General features: G+C 44.9%; 1 protein-coding gene across 12 annotated transcripts in view; it reads left to right on the forward strand.

Annotated features, from left to right (window-relative positions):
* The first annotated feature begins 11870 nt into the window (after positions 1–11870).
* The window catches only part of ITSN2 (intersectin 2), a 125751-nt gene continuing 119871 nt past the window's right edge, over positions 11871–17750 (forward strand). For 2 of the 12 annotated variants that reach the window (XM_037893958.2, XM_037893959.2), the window contains exon 1: positions 12238–12371. The gene's annotated coding sequence lies outside the window, so the exon portion shown is untranslated. Of the gene's footprint in view, positions 12477–13381; positions 13487–17750 lie in introns of all 12 variants that reach the window. The other 10 variants (XM_043542184.1, XM_043542188.1, XM_043542185.1 and 7 more) reach the window with 9 other exon arrangements.

A 17750-nucleotide genomic window follows, 5' to 3' on the forward strand; every position in this document is an offset into this window, starting at 1 on the left:
AACAAGTAGCGATAAAGATGTGCAGTAAGATCTTGTAGTTGACAGGATAGTATAGAAGGCAGACAGGACAGTTAGAACAGAGGAGCAGAGAAAGACGGAGAGCAGACAAGAAGCTGAGAGAGAGAGAATGGAATGGAGATGGAGAATGGAGCCAAGCAGATAGCTGACTGAAACTGATTTCAGCAGCAGCAATAAGATAGCATAGTGAAGCCAAAAGGACAGAGTATAGCCTGTTATAATTATAGTATAAGTGTAGCATAGTATAGTGTAGGATTAGTGTTAGTATGTGTATGCCTGGGTTAATAAAGATGCAGAAGATTTTGTTATTAATGTAATTTACCTATATAAAATGTAAAGTACATTTAAGAACTGCTGTCAGCGACCTGTTGCAGAGTGGTCATCTGTAACAGAGCACAATCACTTAGAATCATTTAAACTGTACGCAATTGTGGCTTGAATGCTCTTTAACTTGCAGTAAGGGTTAGGTGTCTGATTTTTATTTCTAGATTATTACTGTATTAGGGATTATTAGTTACATTAATAAAAAGATAATTTGTTTTGGAAAGAATACTGCCTGTGTCAATCACTTATTGGAAGGCTGTATCCGTGTCCTTCAAGTGTTTCCTTAACTACTCTGGAGATCCATACCTTAGGAGACACAGATTAAAAGGGAGATAGGGAGGCTATTCTAGGGGAGATAGGGAGGCTATTCTAGGGGAGATAGGGAGGCTATTCTAACCCCAAAGCCTATTTTTCAGTACAGCTCCTGTGAATGTTGCACAGCCTGTAAATTTTGCTTGGCAAAGGCCCTAATCAAATCCAGCTGTTCCTGCAGATTTAAGACATACTTCACAATATTCTCAGCCTTGGTTCATTGGTCCTGACAAGCTTCCTGCATGAGGTCCTGAAGGTCTTCCGTGCAATAACTCAAAAGGGGAGAGCCCTATGGAAGATCAGGGCACCTCCCTGATGCCAAACAGCAGATACAAGAGCAGTTTTTCCTAGTTGTGGGATTTGACTGTGACAAACTTGCATAGCATTCCCTTTAGAGCTGGTTAAAATGTTCCACTACCCTGTCCATTTTGAGGTGGTAAACTTTAGTTCTTATGGACTGTATGTCAAGTAGGGAGAAAACTTCTTGTAGTATCCTTGGCATGAAGGTGGTGCCCTGATCTAGATAGGCATCCCCAGGGTGATGCTGACCGGAGAACACTTTTAGCAATTCATCAGTAACTACTTGGGTTGATACTGACCACAGGAGAATGACTTGGGGGTACCGGGTGGCATAATCCAGGATGACTAAAATGTAGCAGCATCCGCAGGCTATTGGTTCAAGATACCCAACTTAATCTGGCCCAATACATTCAAATGGCTAGTCTACTAAGGAAAGAGGAATCAGGGTAGGTTTGGGACACACCAACTGACGTTTGGGACAGGGGAAAAAAAATCTTAATTATAGATACAAAATGAGGGGGTCTAAATTAGCTGTTACCACTCAAGAAAGAGACCTTGAAATCATTATAGATAGTTCCGTGAAAACTGCTCAGTGTGCAGTGGCAGTCAAAAAAGCTAACAGAATGTTAGGAGCCATTTGGAAAGGGATAGATAAAACAGAAAATATCATAATTTCACAGTATATATCCATGGCACGCCCACACCTTGAATACTGTGTGCAGTTATGGCTGCCTCATCTCAACAAATATATATTACAATTGGAAAAGGCAACACAAATGATTAGGGGTATGGAACAGCTTTCATATGAGGAAAGATTTAAAAGATTGGAACTGATCACCTTAGAAAAGACACAACTAAAGGGGGATATAATAGAGGTCTATAAAATCATGAATGGTATGTGGAAAGAAAACAGGGGTGTGTTATTTACCCTTTCACATAACACAAGAATTGGGGTCACCCAACGAAATTAATAGGCAGCAGGTTTAAAACAAACAAAAGAAAGTACTTCTTTATACAATGCACAGTCAACCTGTGGAACTCATTGTTAAGGATGTTGTGAAGGCCAAAAGTATAACTGGGTTCAAAAAAGAATTAGATAAATTCATGGAGGATAGGTCCACCAATAAATAAGTATTAATCAAGATGGTCAAGGATGCAACCCCATGCACCGGGTATTGCTAAACTTCCAACTGCCAAAAGCTGGGACTGGTCGACAGGGAATGGATCACTTGAAACTCCTCTGTTTTGTTCGTTCCCTCTGAAACATGTGGCACTGGCCACAGTCAGAGACAGTGTATTGAGCTAGATCGACCATTGGTCTGACCCCAAAGGAGCTGGGGACCTCTAGCTGTGACTGGCATATTCCAGCTCTTTGTCTGAACCAGGACATCTCCTTCCACATTAAAGTGAAGGTAGTGCGCATCCCATTCTGCATCCGCCAGGGTCCCATCCATCCTCACCAGCTGCCCATTCAGGCAGCTAAATACCCTATCATTTTGCTGGAGGTAGCAGCCCTTTTGTGGACCTGTCAGGGGTGTCCAAACTGTACTGGGTATTTGTGCTCTTCCGTGCTCTTTCACCAATTCTGGTCCAGAGTCCATAGAGTCCCTGGGGGCCTGAGTGGCCACAGGTGGTGGTATCTGAGTCAGGATCCTGTGAAGGCACCTCTGGAGGGTCCAAGCCACACTGAGTGACAGCTGATATAAGGACTCATCTTCCCAGACCCTTAAATGTTAGTAGAGCTTGCTTCTGGGCAAAGCAGTGCTCCGTATGTGTTTTATGGGCCTGGGTAGTAGTGCCAAAGAGTTCAGGGTCAATAAAAGGGAATTTTTTTCTAAGAGGTAAAACAAGTACCTCCTGCAGGCTAGGATCTGAGTGTGATTGGTTTGCTTCCTGTAGCAGGCCAGTTACTGGGCCCAGTGGCGAATTAAAGATTTTGCCGCCCCTAGGCCCTGAAATAATTGCCACCCCCCCGCCCCAGCTCATCTCCACTCTGCCTCCTCCCCTGAACGCGCTGCCGGGTCCTTCTTCTCCCCACTTTCTGCCAGTGCTTGTGCATGAAACAGCTTTGCGAAGAGGGGGGAACGTGGCGCGCTCAGGAGAGGAGGCGGGGCCGGGGAGGGGATTTGGGGAAGGGGACCAATAGGGGCAGGGAGGGGGTGGGGAATGGGGGTGGGGAAGGGGTGGAGTTGGGGCAGGGCCGGGGGTGGAGGGCGGGAACTGGTGCCGGGGGAAGCAGCCTCTGGCTGCTATTATAAATTTTCCGCCCCTGCAAATTTTCTGCCCTAGGCCTAGGCCTTGTTGGCCTAGGAGTTAATACGCCGCTGACCGGGCCCCGATCTCAACCAGCATCACTGCGTCTGACAATTCTTTCACCATGGCCACCACCCACCCTGCAGCCAGAGTCGGTGCTAGGCATAAGCAGACTAAGCAATTGCTTAAGGCCCCAAGCAGCTCAAGCTTCATATTAATTATTAGTATGTCTTGTGCAGGGAGGGGTTCCCAATGAGCTAGCACTGATACTGCCCGCAGCACTCCTGTTTATGAACAGCTTAAGCCTGGTAGTGGGGTAGGATTGGAATTCTCCATGGATACACCCTATAAGCAACATTCCCCCAGTCATTGGGAAGTCAGGGGCCCAGTAGCTGCTCATGTATAAATGTCTGTCTAGAGTTGGAGTCAACCAGCACCTGGACCTCCCCGCATTGACGATAATGGGGACAACTAGAACACCTGGCTTCCTGAGGAATGCTGATGTCTCAGAGGAGCAGGCTACAGCATAGTCAAATTCCATACTGGAGCAGAGCTGTGGCCCTACTACCCGCAGGTGAAGCCAGATCAGGCTCCTTGATAACTCTAGGGTTGTACCAGTTCTCACCTAGTCAGTAGTGGTTTACAACAGGGGAACAACTTCCGCAGCTCCTGTCAGCCCCCTTTTCTCACAGGCCCCTTTATTCACCACCCAACTGCACTCCTTTGAGACTGTTGCCCCAAAGGTTGTATGATCTTAGGTAGGGGACTGCCCCAGCTCATAGAACGGACTTCCTGTGGTCTTCGCAGGCCCCTGGGTTTTCCCTTCTTCTGTGAGTCCAACACGCTGCAGGGGGAAACCAGCAGATCCGCTTAGAACGATAGTTCTCCTGGTTCCGGTCAGGAGAGTGCCCCACAGTCTAGTTCAGCCTCCAAAAAGTTCTCAACCAAACATACTGTAGTCTTCAGGTTGGCTGCCTGATCCTGGTAGACCCACTCCTGAGGTCCTGGTGGCAAAACCCAGCAGAACTGGTCAGGAACCACCAGCTCAATGATTTCACCAGGGGATTGGGATACTGGCCTTAGCCATTGGCAGCAAAAGTCTAAGAGCTCTTGCGCCACCAGAGGCCTTGCGTCAGCACCCAGTTGCGAAAACTGAGAATAAATTGTTTGGCCTGGAACTGTCCACAGTAACCCTCCTCCGTGAGGCCCAGACAATCCAAAATAGCAGCTTTAAGTCTTCCATAATCTCCAGCAGAGGTGAAGCCTAATGCCCGATATGCTGCCTGAGCTTCCCCAGTCAGACAGAGGGCCAGCCAGAGGGCCCATTGCTCCCAGGGCCAATGGTGGGCCAGGGCCAGGCACTCAAATGCCTCCAGGTATGCCTCTGGATCATCTTGGTCAGGACCCCTCCCCTACCCAGGGTCACTGGGGATGCCACACACACCTCTGCTCCTTGGACTCCAGGGCATTCCCGGATTATTAACTGGTGGAGGATCTGCTGCTCTTGCTCCATAAGTTGCTGGACCTGGATTTTCTGCTGCTGCTGCTCCACAAGCTATTTCAAAAGAGACGCTTTGTCCCGAGGTGGCGAGTTATATGGGCCCGTGGTGCCCGTGCTCTGTTATACCAATAAAATAAAAACCAGCAGGATCTTATTAAAGGGAAAAAGGCAAAATACCACATTTATTGTGAATACAGAAAGAATCATAGTAAGCAGTTAGTTATAGCTATAACATTCCATTCAATCTCATCTTTATTCACACATTCATTCATACACACACACACACAGGTTCTGCAAGGTTGTTATCATAGTAAGCACTTAGTTATAGCTATAACATTCCATTCAATTTCATATTTATTCACACATTCACACACACACACACACATTCACACACACACAGGTTCTGCAAGGTTGTTATCATAGTTACCAGCCTTAGAGTTGCTCATGCCAAGCCACTGGCCAGGTGGCCTGGACATGAGGAGGGAGCAGGGCCTTGTCAGATGCTCATCTGATGCTCCTGGAAGTTGCTTTGCAGAATCAGACCCCAAAGTTCTCACTTTTTAGAGTCTGTTTTTATAGGAATTTCTTCCTATGCCAGTCTATGGGAATTGCTTCATCATGCTGTTGCTGAATCAATCAGCAGATAGCACATTCCTGACGGCTCCAAGATGTTATCTTGTTCTTTGGTTCTCCCATTCTTGAGGCTGTTGGGTGGATTCCAGTCTGCCCTCCGGGGGTCCTCTGGTTATTTCCACTTGACGCCTTCTTCAGCCGATGGACACTGGATTCTTAGGCTGGCACCTCCCTGATCATTCAGTTATTATCCACACCAAGCATCCATCCACATACATCCTCTATCTCTATTTTAATCACAGTTGTTAATACAACAAAAGGGCGGGGAGTCTCTGGGTGCTGTTTCTGTTGTTAGAGTATTGCTTTGAGTCTCTCTCTCTGTGAATTGCTTTGAGAACAGACTCTGTCTTAGAATGTACTAATGCAATTAGCAGCTTGCAAGTTTCACACACAGAGGGAGAGAAACAGTACCAAAAACCAAGAGACCTCTTAATTAGTAATACCCTGGAATTTAAACTATGGGGAATCAAACTCATTTGTGATTTTAATACAGAACTTCTTTAATATGATCCAACAGCTCCAGCAAATTCAGGGCCAGGGTCTGTTTCTGAAGTTTTTTTGTTGAAGAATTGCCACTTTTAGGTCTGTTATTGAGTGACCAGGGAGATTGAAGTGTTCTCCTACTCACCAGCAACTACGCACCACACAACAAAAACACCAACCCAGGAACCAAACACTGCAACAAATCCCGGTGCCAACTCTGTCTACATAGCTATTCAAGGGACACCATCATAGGACCTAATCACATCAGCCACACCATCAGAGGCTCATTCACTGCACATCTACCAATGTGATATATGCCATCATGTGCCAGCAATGCCCTTCGGCCATGTACATTGGCCAAACCAGACAGTCTCTAGGCAAAAGAATAAATGGACACAAATCTGACATCAGGAATTATAACATTCAAAAACCAGTAGGAGAACACTTCAGTCTCCCTGGTCACTCAATAACAGACCTAAAAGTGGCAATTCTTAAAAAAAAAAACCCTTCAAAAACAGAGTCCAACATGAAACTGCAGAACTGGAATTAATTTGCAAACTGGACACCATCAAATTAGGCCTGAATAAAGACTGGGAGTGGTTGGGTCATTACAAAACCTAAACCTATTTCCCCCATACTAATTTTCCCCTACTGTTACTCACACCTTCTTGTCAACTGCTTGAAATGGGCCACTCTCATTACCACTACAAGAGTTATTTTTCCTCCCTTGGTATCCTGCTGTTAATTGAATTGTCTCATTAGACTGACCTCACACTTGGTAAGGCAACTCCCATCTTTTCATGTATTTATACCTGCTCCTGTATTTTCCACTCCATGCACCTGATGAAGTGGGTTCTAGCCCACGAAAGCTTATGCCCAAATAAATTTGTTAGTCTCTAAGCTGCCACAAGGACTTCTCGTTGTTTTTGCTGATACAGACTAACACGGCTACCACTCTGAAACCTCTAGTTATAAATCCACAGTCCCGAGAATTGGAGTAGTAAAGAGGCAAAATGGAGATTTCTCAGGTGCCTTTTATATCCTCTGCCATGTACACAGAAAGTTACTGTTCCAAACAAAGCCCATAGTTCTTGGTCCAAGATTGAGTCCAGGATCATATGAGCATATCACATGCCTTTACATATTTTGCTGAATCAAACTGTGGGTGGCCAATGGCTCCTCACTGTCTGAGGCAACCACGGAAAAGGCCTACTGGGCAGGATGAGATTCTTCAATGGCCCATTGTGAGAGTGTCCTTAATGGGCCATCGACACATAGCTGTCTAGCCCTGCTGTGAATCTATCTGCGGGGGGTCACCCAGGCGTACAACACATGTTTGAGATACAGATACATAGCCAATATTCATAACTTCAGATACAAAGATGATACGTGCATATAAACACGATAATCATACTTAGCAATTCATAGCTTTTCTATTGATACCTTACATGACCTACTTCGTAGAAGATTTATGGAAATTGTGCAACAGTGATATAAGTCACCTTTCTTATACACAGCATCACAGAGCCAATCAGACTTCAAAGTAGAGGTGCTAAAGCTTAGAAAAATTGAAAATTAGGTTGCTTTAGCTATTTGTAGAGCATCATCTCTGCAGTATCTAGGTATCTTTTGCTCTCACTCTATATTATACAGAGTGTTAGCCTGGCTGGTGACTGGAGGAAGATCTTACATGAGAATGTAATAAGAATAGAAAAAGACATACTGCTTATTGTAATTATTGTTTAACCCCCGTTTCTTCTGCTTGCCCCAGGCCTATCATCTTAACTAGTCTCGGCTTTTCTGTGTCCATCATTCTGCATCTATGATAGAACAGCAAGCAACTTATCTTTCCTCCTTTCAGCAATCGTCTGACCTTCTCATTATTAATAACCTCCTTAACCTGACATGTCCTTTTATATGTTCTTGACTAACTTTCATTGTAAACTCTGTGAGGTCGAGAACATTACTTAACCTATCTTTGTAAAGCAGCATGTGGATTTATAATGCAATAAGTCATATAACTCATTTTGCATAGACAGGGATAGAAATAATAAGGTAGACCAGCAGTTCTCAAACTGTGGGTCACGACCCTACAGTGGTTTGCGACCCTGTTTTAATGGGGTTGCTAGGGTTGGTGTTAGACTTGCTGGAGCCTGGGGCTGAAGCCCGAGCCCCACCACCCAGGACCAAAGCCCAAGCCCAAGCCCCATCTCCAGGGCAGAAGCTGATGCCCAAGGGCTTCAGTCCTTGGTGATGGGGCTCAGGGTTACAGGCCCCCCGCCTGGGGTTGAAGCCCTCGGGCTTCGGCTTTGGCCCCCCTCACCTGGGACAGCGGGGCTTGGGCTTTGGCTTCTGGGGCGACTGGGCTCGGGTGGGCTCAGGCTTCGGTCCCCCCTCCTGGCGTTGTGTAGTAACTTTTGTTGTCAGAAGAGGGTCGCGGTGCAATGAAGTTTGAATTAAACTGTACTTCTTTAAAGTAAACAAGGAGTCTTAGTAGCACTACATAATAGGGCAAGCTACATAATTAGCCTTGTTTAGAGAGTGCACTATTCTTTGAAAATATTTTTTAAAAAGCAAGTATATAGTAGCTCAAAACCAATATACCAAAAACAATATAAATTACACCTGGAAATTACTAGGAAGCCAGTCCACAGCAGACATCATGTAACACCCTTTAAATATGGGCTACCAAATTTAACAGTAGCTGAAATGTCTGCCTGGTCTTACGGGGTAACTCCATATAGAACCCACTGCAGTAATCCAATCTTTAGATGACAAAGGCATATATCACCAAGTAACATCTGCTTCCAGAAGGAAACTTCAGACACAAAACAGATGGAAGGTGAAAAAAAAATCACATTTGGTTGCTACTATTCCCTGAATATCCACAAATAAATAAGGCTCCAAAAAGATCCTTGGACCAGGAACCTGTATAATAAAACCTCAAATTTTAAAGCCCAGAAGGGACTATTATGTCACCTAGTCTGACCTCCTCTATAACACAGGCCGTAGTATTTCATCCAGTTACCTAATAACTTGTTTGACTAAAGCACATCTTCCAGAAAGTCATTTAATACTGATTTGAAGACATCAAGAGATGGAGAATCCACCAATGGATATAAAGAGGGAAACAATAATATTTTCTAACATGAGTGGGAAAGTTGATGATTGGGGAGCTTAAACCCCCTCCCACTCCAACCTTGAACATTGACAATGACTCAGGGAAACAGTTTCCCTCCCAAAAAAGAGAAGTGGCTGACATTAAAAAGCATGTGAAAAAACCCAAATCTGAGAAGATTTTATATCACAAAGATATTAAACAAAACAATAATAGTTGTCTCATGTCCCCATTCTCCTTTATGAAATGGGCTCCCTGGCCAGATTATATCTCCCACAATGCACCATGTCGTCTCTCCCAGTGGAAAGACTTCTTATGGCATATGACATCTGATGGCACAAATAATGAATTAGATATTGGGTAAATGATATAGCCACTATCACAGCAGCAGCATCTGGAGATGTCAAGCACATCCATCCACCATCAAGATGAGAAAGAGGGCAGTCCATAACAAGATGGCATGCTGTGTGTTCTTGAGCACCACAGAGGCAGGATAGGGAGCTCAAGACTCTCAACTGTCAAGATGTAAGTTAAACCACCCATGGCCACAATGTATCCTGTTGTAATCTTTCAATTCATATGGTTGCTCCTAGGTGCATGCAAGACCCAATGCAAAGAGACTAGGAGATAACGATCTGAGTTTTCCATCTGCCCAGAAATGCGCCATCGATATAAAATATAGTCCCATACCACTTGTTGCCAGTGTTCCTTAAAAAGGTTAGCAAAAAGAACGAGGAGTACTTGTGGCACCTTAGAGACTAACACATTTATTTGAGCATAAGCTTTCGTGGGCTAAAACACACTTCATCATCTGATGTATTGTCTGAGAGGCTCGACTATTTCAGAAAAGGAGCTTCTTTACTCAGCATGTTTGATGTGGCTTTGAGGTGAAATTGTGAAGTAAACTGTCCTGATAGTTGGCTGCGCACAGTAATGCAGCCAGGGCACTGCCTTCACACCTAATCTCTGGGGGAGCAATGCCAGACAAGGTTGGAAATTGGAGCTGTCTGGGTTGCACCAGTAATGATATGAAGGGCAGAGTTGATAGCTGAGTCTAGCTTGCCACAGTGAGGACTGAAGCCCATGCTGTTGCACAGTATTCGGCAAGTGCAATAATTAGGGCATTTGGTAGACTGCCAGAAACTGGGACTAGGCAACAGGGATTGGATGAATCGCTGGTAGATGTCCATAAGGTTTCAACACTAGTACCCCATGAAGAGATACCATTGCACACCATGGGAGATGTAGTCTGACCAAGGAGCCCAGCCTATACAAGGAAATGGAAGCACAAAGCACCCTGAACTACAACTCTTATGAGGCACCACGGCAGCATTTCTGGATTTACAAATTTAGGTTTACGGCCAAAATATTTCAGTATTGAATTTTCATTGAAAAATAAAAATTTTCCAAGAAAAATTTACACAAAAATGATTTTTTTTCAGTTTCATCAAAATGTTCTGTGGACATCTTGGCACCTTCCCCCCATGCCCCTGTTTTCTGACTGGCTCCAGTAATTAACTATAGGAACAATTTAACTAAAGATATGGTGGATTCTATCACTTGAACTTTTTAATCACGACTGGATATCTTTCTGAAAGATGTATTATAGCTCAAACAGAAGTTATGGGCTTGATGCAAGAATTGCTCAGCAAGATTTTATGGTCAGTTTTATCAAGGTCAGACTAGGTAATCTGGCTTTAAAAATCTTTGAAACCAGTGTCTCAGGCCTTGCCCCAGAGGCCTCTGGGTCAGCATCTTGGGCCTCGGCTCCATACACCAGGGCCCTCTTGGCCAGAGTCTTGAACCTCAGCCTCACATCCCAGGGGCAGTATTAGCCTCTGTGCCTTGGCTCCACACCTAAGGTCCCTGTTAGCCACTATGGCTTGGCACCAAACCAGGGGCACTGTTAGTCTGTATACCATGTGATGCTTTCTGGGGGGTACCCAGGGCTGTGATGCATCTCATTACCACCTACCTTTAGTATGTTTATGCCTGCTGGGGTCACTCCCCAACTCCTCTGGCAATGGGCAACACAACTCCTCTAGGTCTATGCAGCTCCCACTGTCTCTTTACAGGTTAGCAACAGGCACACTCCATCCTCCCCCCCAACCTCCCTGCCCTCTGAGCATCTCCATGGATTGTCCAGCCCCCACTCCACTGGATACTCACAGTATTCACTGCTCCCAAAGGAACAGTACACCCCAACTTCCTGCTTACACCTTAGGTAATGGCTCCATTTAACACACAGTGCTTATATAAGATCATAGTAAAAAGAAACATAAGTTTATTTAACAAAGGATTGAGATTCTAGTAGGAGCAAGAGGAATTATTAGAAGGAGGTGGACACATATAAAATAAAATCATAACACACTTTCTAGAATCTAGACTTATTTAACTAGATACTTTTATGTCTTATAGAGCAATACTCATCCAAAGTCCTTCTGGCATTTTACAGCCACCCTTGGCTGTAATTTTCTGTTCATGAGACAAGTCACGCTGTTGGCTTGCCCCTTTGATGGAAGAATCTATGAGTTTCCCTGCATTTCCTGATATACCATACTAATCTTTTGATTTTAGTTATGAACAGGACACACCCATGCAGATTGTTTTTTCCTGTAGATTTTCTCTCTTGTAGATTTTGCAATCTTATACCTGGTATCTGCCTTACTATGCAAATATATATCCATTGCAAGACACAGAGTGCGCAATACACACATCACCAGACAGAGACAAGCCTCTGCTACCTCCTCTCTGAAAAGAACATGCCCCCTTCTCGTGACCTGCCTTAAATCCCTTAAAAATATCATTTTCAGTATAGATACATAACTCCTTAAATATTATCAGTACATATATATTTCACAGTGATTAGGATGACCAATGAGCTACTGATTCTCGGTGGAGACCTCCCATGCCACCCTTTGGTGAATTATTCTGAATATTTCCAACTCAGAAGATCCCTGTAAAACTCTGGGCACGCCCTGTGCCCTCTGCCAATTGGCACTGAGAAGTTCCTGGGTCATGTATCTCGGCTTGGCACCCAGGGGCCCTGTTAGCCTTGGTCCTACACCCAGGGATGCTGTTAGCCCATGTCTTGAGCCTGGGACCTGCACCCTAGGGTGCCGTTAGGCCATATGCTTTGGTCCCACACTCAGAGGTGCTGTTGGCCTGTGTTTCAGGCCTGGCCCGGTACCCGGGATGCTAAACACTTTGGTCCCAGAGGCTTATCTCCGGCGGGCTCGTATCTCGGACCTGGCCCCGCACACACATTGGCCCGTGTCTGCGGGCAGCTCCTGCTCCCTCCCCCTCCTGCCGCAGCTCGCCCTGTTCCTGCGAGCGAGGCCGCCGCCATGTTCTCGGGCTGACGCCGCCGCCGCCGCGCCGCAGCAGGAGGAGGCGGAGGGAAGGGGCCAGCCCCGAGCAGAGCAACAGGTACCGTCCGCAGGCCCAGGGGCGGCTTCCGCGCTGCCCGGCCCCGGCCTGAGGGGTTGGAGCCGTGGGGGTCCGAGGGGACAGAGCCGTCTGCCTGCCGGCTGGGTGAGCGGAGCCCTGGCCCCCGCGGGAGGAGCGCGGTGGGGGACGAGGCTGGGCAGCCCCGTGGCGGGGCAGGCTGAGGGGGGGTGGGGAGCGTGGCGAGGAGCGTGGGGTCCCTGGGCTAGGGGAGTGTTCCTGTGGGGGGCTTGGGGAGGAAAGATCCGGGGAACAGGGCCAGGGCTGTGTTGGGGGCCCGGGGAGGGAGTAGGGAGGAGGTGCCCTTGGTTGGGGGGGATCTGGGGAGGGAGCAGGTAGGGGGTGACCTTGATTTGGGGGCGGGGGGGGAGAGTCCAGTGAGGGAGCAGTAGGGGGGTCCTTAGTTGAGGGGGCTGGGGAGGGAGCAGGTAGGGGTAGCCTTGGTTGGGGGGGATCTGGGGAGGGAGCAGGTAGGGGTAGCCTTGGTTGGGGGGGATCTGGGGAGGGAGTAGTAGGGGGGGTTAGTTGAGGGGGCTGGGGAGGGAGCAGGTGGGGGTGCCCTTGGTTGGGGGCGGGGCTGGAGAGGGACTCGAGGGTGTGATTTGAGGGCTGTTGTGAGCAGTAATCTTTGGGAAGTGGGGAATGGCCTGGGGAACACATGCCTGGGATTTGAGGTGTTTAGCGAGGAAGGGCTGGAGGGGGCTTGTGAAGGATTTAAGGGGCAGGAGGCTGCTTGAGGATGGGGAGCCCCCATATGACCCAGCCCATCAATCCCACCTCTAATCTTGTTTCTCTAGTTCATTTGTTACCTTGGAACCCTAAAAGAACTAGGAGGGAGAGAGAGAGATTCCCCCCCCCCCTCCCCACACACACACCTGCTTCTTTGAAGTTTTCTTTGGGGAATGGGACTAGGATTCAATCTTTTCTAGTGTAAGCACCTCTTGCACAGAGTAGCAGAGGAGAAAATCTCCGATTTTGTTCATTTTATTTAGCTCACATCACAGTGTGCAGCTGGATGCAGTACAAAAGTTTAAAACCACAATAACTGAAATAGAACTTTGGCAACAAAATGGGCAGCGGATGAGGAAATGTTTCAGGTTTGTGGCTTTTATTAGGCCGAGCAGACATTTCTTTTGCATTAAAAGTTTTTCCTTTTTTAAAATAGTAAAGTTTTATGTGCACTTTTCTCTTTTATGACAAGTGATTTTTTTGTAACCTTCAAAGCTCTTGGGGCAATGCAGCATTTTACCGCTGTGTCCTCTTGAACACAGCTGATGAGTACTGGATTCAACTTCTGTCAGTTTTACCTTTAAATTTTAAAAGCTGTCAGAAATGAGTGAGGATTGTTTACAAATCTCCCCCACACATGTTCTCTCTGATTTGGAAGACGGAGGAGTAAAATTATTGATGCTAAAGCACTTCTGCATGTTTCTATGGGAACTAATTTTCTGTTCCTAGGAGCTGGTTTCATAATTTCAGTAATAAAGTGTGGCTGGTAAACCCTGTTATGTGTGTGTATGTGTGGTAGTCTGTAAAGAAATGAAAATGGTAGCAATGATTAACGTTAATGGTATTAAGCACAAACAACAGGTTCAGGCCTCCATAAGAGACAACATACAGAAGATCTGTGCCTGGAGAGCTTACAATCTATAAGAAGATAACACCCTCGGAAGGTTAGGTAGATGGACTATACTGGGAATCTCAGAGAATGGAATAATGAAGATAATTATAATTATTGGTTTGCTTCTTAGGCTATTGTGAAAACCGGTAGTTTGAAGAAATTAAGAGCGGATGAAAACTAACTTCCATGGTTAATGCCTTAGGAAATGGTATCTTTTTTTTTTCTGTCCTTTTTTTTTTTTTGGCACTGTAATGTTTTATAGAAAATAAAATGTGGCCACCATCTAGGGGACCTGGTTGTGTTCTTTAGGCACTACTATAATTTGGATAATAATTTAAAAGTATATAATTTGCAAATAGAGTGTGACGCGAGTCACACTTTGCAAAATTTGAAAGTAGATTTTACTTTTAATAATACTTAGCACTTCATCTAAAAAGTGCTTCTATAAACATCAAATAATCAGTCTTCATAAAACCTATGTTAAGCCATTAAGTGTCACTCTCATTTTATAGAAGAGGAAACTGTCAGGGAGTCCCCGGGCGATGCTCTGGAACTGCTCCCTATGAAGCCAGTCAGGACTCTGGGAAAGTCTCCTTTCTGTGAGCAGACTGTCTTCAGGACACACAGCTCACACAACTTCCACCTTCCTGGGTCTGACCGTGGAGCATTCAGCATCCTCTGCCCCTCCGTGCTCTTCCCACAGCGAGTCCGCCCAGGCGGTTTCCAGGGGAAGCCAGAGGGTCCTGCACCCCAACTTCGCAGTCAGACATGACTCTCAGCCAGCCAGTAAAACAGAAGTTTATTAGACGACAGGAACATGGTCTAAAGCAGAGCTTGTAGGTGCAGAGACCAGGACCCCTCAGCTGGGTCCATTTTGGGCGGCAGTGAGTCAGACAACCACGTTTGCACTTCACTCCTCTTCCCCAGCCAGCCCCAAACTGAAACTCTCTCCAGCCCCTCCTCCTCTCGGCTTTGTCCCTTTCCCGGGCCAGGAGGTCACCTGATCCCTTTGTTCTCCAGCCCTTTAGCTCTCACCTTGCAGGGGGGAAGGGCCAGGCCATCAGTCACCAGGAAACAGGGTGTTGGCCATTCTCTGTGTCCAGACCCCTGCACACACCTGCCCTCTAGGGCTCTGCAATGATCATACGCCCTTATCCCACCATCTAGATACTTAAGAACTGCATAGGGGAAACTGAGGCACCAGCACAATATTCAGAGGAAACATTAAGAACAGTCCCACTTCGTCACAGAAACTGAGGCACAAAGAATAATTTAGCTAAATCTATACAGGGAGTCAGTGACAGAGCTGGGATTGAAACTCGGGAGTTCTTGTCTCTTTTTTCTGTGTTCAGAAGACTAGATCATGCTTGTCTCTCTAGAGCCTTTTGAGTGACTGCTGCCCTAAAATGCAAGTCAAACTCCAAGATTGCATCTACACATGCAATATTTGGACCCTTAATTCTTCACTGGTGCTGCTGTAATGCTTATATACACTGCCAGCTGGCATTGGTTAGGCAAGTGGGAAGCTGAGACTTCCATTTTTCTCCTAAACTGACCATTTTGTTTTGATAGTCCTGCACCCTGTTTGTCTGGTTAGTCTACCTGTTGTATCCTGACTGACACTTAGGTTGTAACCTCTCTGGGACAGTGAGTGTGTTCTTTGTTTTCTGACTGTACTGAATCCAGGATACAGGGGTCGTCTTTGATGCTTTATTAGGGTTCCTAGGTGCTAGTGTAATACAAATAAATAATAGGTTCTAGTGATAGCAAAAGTGGAAGCTGTACTGTAGATAGGGTTTATGCATATTTATCACCATGTAATCTAATCTACCCCCAGAGGAGTGCACCAGTGATGAATTATGGGAACTGATTTTTTTCCCTCCTTAATGTGAGCAAGGTCAAATAAACCAAAGTAGAAGAGGGCTGTTATTGATTTTGAATATTGTTAGTAAGAAGGCTTTTGTGAGTTTTGGATATTACCCAATGGGGCCCATGCAAATACCTAGATTAGTTTTCAAACATTATATATTTATATTGCTGTCATACTACTATTATGTGAATTAAGTTCATTTTCATAGTAAGATATAAACTACTGAATATGAAGTTTTAGTCCTGTTTGCTATCATAATTTTTTACTCAGCTATTTATCTTGCATTGTTATTTATGTATTCATTCACTGAGCACTCAAAAGTATACTAGGTGCCATTCAGGCAAATGAAAAAAAATAAGGGCCGAGATGTCAAAATTTTCTAGTGTCTTTTGGTTGTTCAACTTGTGACACCAGAAATGAGCACCCAGCCTCTTAAAATTAGGCCCCCTTTAAGTAAGGAGACTGAAGTTGAACACCCCAAAATTGACTTATTTAGAATTATTATTTGCTCTTGCAAATCTTGGGCATGGGCTCTGCCTTGGAGAGATCATGCTTTAATTGACAATTTACAAGAGCCCTGATCTTGCTGAAAGATGTTCTCATTTAGATCACTTTGCAGGAGAGGGGCAAATGAGATGGGGAAAGGGCACAATATTAGACTTTTAAAAACATAAGCTGACTCCTGACTAGTCCCCACTTTTCATTTCACTCCATACCTAAGTGTCTTGATTTTTTAAAAAGTGTTATTCCTATCTTATTTCCCTTGTAAGGTATTTTTACTTCTTCCTATTTCCATTTTTTTAGTTCGATTTTAACCATTTGTTTATTTTACTTTTATGAAACATTTAATACTTTTTTCTGATATTATTTGTTTAAATCTTACTTTTTCTATTTTTGTTTCTATTTAGCCTCAGCATTTTCTATTTTTAACTGTTTTCTGTTTTCAGATTGTTTCTTTTAACTCTTGAAAACCACTTTTCAGCTTCAGAATACTCCATCTCTCTCTATAGCTTCTAGAATCTAGATTATGGCCCTTGCCATTTCTCTCCATTCTGTTTCAGAAGAAATAAGTGGTGATGAGCATAGTCTATTTTGGAAAAATTCTAATGATGTTGAGCTGCTGAGTATGTGAAGGACTTATTCCTCCTTTTTAATGTTTTACACTGGAGCTCTTGATTTATGTGGCTGAGTGGTGCTGGGGGTTAATGCCCCCAGTACCTTGCTAAGAAGATGACTGATTAGTTGTCCCTTTTTATTTATGACTGTAGTTTATTTTATATAGTATGCAAAGATCCTCTCAGGTTGTATGTGTATTTGTCAATAAAACAGTATTGTTTGGACTATGTATTGTGATAACCTCTGGGTATAAAATGAAAGTGAGGTTACCTATTTTTTTAAACCGTAAACACATTATTAACTTTGTTCAATGTTAGCCTCATCCAGTGTATTTTTGAAAGCTCTTGGAGACCATGTTTTCCCTGTGCCCCAGCCTTGTGACAGCTGATGCAACAGACCTATTCCACCTTGGTTGAGCATGCGGCTTTTGCTGTGCTTTGAAAGCCAGATTGATTTCTCAATGGGAATTAGGCACCTAACGTGCCCCGGTGTTTTGAAAATCTTACTAGACATCTTTGAGTGCCTCAGTACCTTTGAAAATCTTATCCTGAGTCCCCCTAAGCATGGAACTTAAGGACTTATCTCAAGTCATAAATCTCAGTCTCCTATATAATACTGCTTGAATGCCAGGCCAGTCCAAGTTTACTTTTTAAAAAATGTTAAGTATCTTATTTACTAACATCTTGTTATCTAAGTATGTCTTTCATTTATTCATCTAGCTCAGGGGTACAGAACCTTTTTTCTATCACGGGCC

This window comes from Chelonia mydas, chromosome 3, assembly GCF_015237465.2.
Source record: "Chelonia mydas isolate rCheMyd1 chromosome 3, rCheMyd1.pri.v2, whole genome shotgun sequence".
NCBI lineage: Eukaryota > Metazoa > Chordata > Testudines > Cheloniidae > Chelonia > Chelonia mydas.